Source organism: Dendrobates tinctorius, unplaced genomic scaffold (assembly GCF_039654945.1).
Source record: "Dendrobates tinctorius isolate UK_male_01 unplaced genomic scaffold, ASM3965494v1 ptg000158l, whole genome shotgun sequence".
In the NCBI taxonomy this organism is placed as follows: Eukaryota; Metazoa; Chordata; class Amphibia; order Anura; family Dendrobatidae; genus Dendrobates; species Dendrobates tinctorius.
Genome location: NW_027361825.1, coordinates 4,661,449 through 4,665,299, shown reverse-complemented (window position 1 = coordinate 4,665,299; position 3,851 = coordinate 4,661,449). Strand labels below are relative to the sequence as shown.

The 3,851-nt window shown below is 41.4% G+C and overlaps 1 pseudogene; it reads left to right on the top strand.

Moving 5' to 3' along the window:
* The first annotated feature begins 2,054 nt into the window (after nt 1-2,054).
* LOC141052173 (V-type proton ATPase subunit G 2 pseudogene) lies at nt 2,055-2,479 on the top strand (annotated as a pseudogene).
* The last annotated feature ends 1,372 nt before the right edge of the window (nt 2,480-3,851 follow it).

Below are 3,851 nucleotides of genomic sequence, written 5' to 3'. Positions count from 1 at the left end.
CAAAACACACTTCAAAAAGCACTAGAAAATGGTTTGAGAGAAAGCACTGGAGACTTTTAAGGTGGCCAGCAATGAGTCCAGACCTGAATCCCATAGAACACCCGTGGACAGATCTAAAAATGGCAGTTTGGAGAAGGCACCCTTCAAATATCAGGGACCTGGAGCAGTTTGCCAAAGAAGAATGGTCTAAAATTCCAGCAGAGCATTGTAAGAAACTCATTGATGGTTACCGGAAGCGGTTGGTCGCAGTTATTTTGGCTAAAGGTTGTGCAACCAAGTATTAGGCTGAGGGTGCCATTACTTTTGTCTTGCCCATTTTTGGAGTTTTGTGTGAAATGATCAATGTTATGCTTTTTGCTTCATTCTCTTTTGTGTTTTTTCATTTAAGACAAATTAAATGAAGATAATAATACCAAAGAATTTGTGTTTGCAATCATTTTCAGGAAGAAACTGAGTATTATCTGACAGAATTGCAGGGGTGTCAATACTTTTGGCCACAACTGAATTGTCGGTGAGACAGAATGAAAACGCAAATGCAGGCAGGAAAATAGACTGAACAAATGATGGGGCCCACACTGACTAGATAGGACAGGAAAGGAAAGACACTGTCTGCAATCACGCAAAAAACCCTGCAAAAAGGTCGAACACGTCTGATGCAAAAAATACTGAAGTCGCACGACTAAGCCCCCACTATATCGGCACTCTGGTATATTCTGAAAGCAGAGCAAAAAGAGGCCAATCTAATAAGGGACAAAAACAAACTGGCACAAGCAGTAACATATGGATGGTGATTCAGCACAGCTCCAGCCGGAGCTGGCTGACCATACAAAATAGAGATAGACAAACCAGATCAAATGTAAACAAAATAGCAAATTAACACTTAGCTGAACATGCAGGGACTGAGCTGGAAACTAAGACCTCAGGAGGCAGGAAGAAAATCACCAGCAGGGATAGAGGGAGTTGGCTGTCTTAAATCCCAGTCTGAAACTCCAGATCTCCAATCGTCATCCTCATTATCAGGTGGCAAGCCTCTGTTAATCAGATCAGCTCCATTACCTCCAGTAACCTTCAGTAGTAACCAGAGGGAGGCCAGAAAGCGAATTCACAACAGTAAGGGCTATGGTCTGGCCCTGCCAGGTGTCCATACATTTTAGCTACAGCTGAGCAGGAGCTGCACTGCCAACTAGGTTAGACAGCTGTGGGCAGCTCCAAAAAGGCTACGGGCTCCAGCGCTGACGTGCACGTCGCAGTGCACAGTATTTTAGCAGAAGCACAAGAGTGGGGCCCCGGACCTGCAGGCCCCTCTGTACTTCTGCTAACCGGGCCCCATACAGCAGTAAGGGCAATAATACCCTGATGGCGGCCCTGCCTGCGCTTTTTGCTACATTTTTGAACTTACTAAATGCATTCTATGTGTGAAAATACGCTGCACAAATGGTGCAAAAACACTGAAAAAAGGGACATGCTGCAAAAAGCAACTTTAAATTTGCATTAAAAAACACAGGAAAAACTCAACATGTGAACATAACCTTATTATGGTGCAATTTGTATCACTTTCTTTGGAGCAAATTCAGTGACACCAGAGATGAGCTAGACCGGTATGGGGACTCCAGTGTATAGGGTGAGATCCAGTTTGCCCACAGCAAGTACTGTACGTTACCAGTTCCTCTCTCCATGAGTCATCACATGTTAGCAAACAGAGAAGGATCAAGTTGCCAACTTTCTAACATGGGAAATATGGGAGGCCAACAAATGCCATGTTCTCCGCAGTAAGGTGAATCAATCAACTATAGAAAGTGGACCCCTTTATAAAAAAAGTCTCACTTTTGTCTTAAAACGCGTCACATTAAAAAATACCACTGAAATTTTACTCAATTTGAGATTTGCAAAAAAAAAAACAAAAAAACCCCTGACATTTGGTAAAAGTGTCATTTCATCAATCTGTATAAAACATCTGGATAAGTAAAGTTGTTGGGGGGAGGGGGAATTTTGATTATTGGTTGGGTCTCTTCTACTCTATGTACTGTCCATCTTGTATCTCATCTGTGTTCTGATTGGCATCTTGTACACAGGCTTTGGGCACCCAGGGTGACCTGTCCTCTGAGATCGAGGCCCGAACCCGACATACGCTTCAGATGGTCCAGAGCAGCCATGGGAAAAATAAGGAGGCCGTGCTAAGGAGGCTACTGAGCCTAGTGTGTGACGTGAAACCCGAATTGCACGCCAACTACCGCTTCACCAACTACTGAGTGCCCCGCCAGTAACCCCTGTGCCCATGTGTATGTGGAGTGCAAGTGTCCATGTCGTGTATAGCAGGAGGGGCTCAGTGCCCACGCTGCTGCAGTCTCAGAAGACCACATATCCCAGTGGGAAGATTTTGAGAAGAAGCCCTCTTCCCTCCGGTCGCTGCTGTATCTTTACCCACAATCCTCTGTGTTATTAAATTCAGAAACAATAAAGGCACAACTTGCCGTGTAAACCTCTCGTAGCACTCCATGTCCATGACATAGGAGCAAAGACCCCGCTTGCATCTAATAATCTCACTGTTAAGGGTTTGTTTCAGTTTCGGAGTCTGATGGGCCCCTGTGCAACATTCGGACCGGGACCCCCCATCCTATTGTGTATATATATATATATATATATATATATATACAGCTCTGGTAAAAAATAAGAGACCACTGCAAAATGTTTAGTTTGTCTGATCTTTCTCTTTATAGGTATATTTTTGAGTAAAATGTAAATTGCTCTTTTATTCTATAAACTACTGACAACATGTCTTCGAATTTCCCAGCACTAAATTTTGTATTTATTTTCAGAAAATGAGAAATGGTCAAAATAACAAAAAAATGCAGTGCTTGTAGACCTCAAATAATGCTAAGAAACCAGTTCATAATCATTTAGAAACAACAATACTAATGTTTTACCTCAGGAAGAGTTCAGAAATCAAAATTTTGTGTAATAACCATGATTGTTAATCATAGCTTTCATGCGTCTTGGCATGCTTTCCACCAGTCTTTCACATTGCTTTTGGGTGACCTTATGCCACTCCTGGTACAAAAATGTATGAATCCAAACAACCCTGAGGATAGAGAAAAAAGGGAACAACGCCACGCACAATCTAAGTGCAGTAGAAACTAGGTGTAAATTGCACGCTTATATAATTGCACTCACCTAGTCAAAGGCAAAAATTAAGCATTGAAAGGGGATCCGACAGGAATCCAAGGGGAATGGTCTGCAGCTCGGCCAACTGGGCACACGGAAAAGGATCTCAGACATCCGTGGTAAAACAATACATAGCTAGGAAAATCCCAGTATGTAGCCGGTGCTCCCGTATAGAGATTCTCATAGATAAATATCTGCTTTATTGAGGTAATAATAAATTACAGTACAACGTGTTTCAACTCCTACACCCTGGCGTCTCTTTCAGGTCATTAAAAAATAAATAATATGAAAAGATCAGCCACACTCTCTTTTTATACATTCAACTTCCAAAAGGATCAAATAGGGTGGAGTAAAGGGGGAGCGCTAAAGCCCCACCCAGATAAATGAAAAAACCACCCTATACCAAAGGGACAAATCCTCCCAGGACATGTTCTCATTAATGCACTAATTTGCTTGTGTCTGTATATACACTGTGTATAAGGAACTACCATATAAAATACCCAAAAAATAAAAAGCCAAAAAAAAAATAAAAATGTTCTCAAAAAAATTTATTTTTTTTAAACCCCCCCAATTTTTTTTTCTTTCACTCATCCGTTCTTTGTCTTAACTTTTCTCATTTTCTTTCTTTCCTTTTCTCTCTCCTTTCAATTTCTCAAAAACAAGCATAACTATTTATAATAGCAAAATAA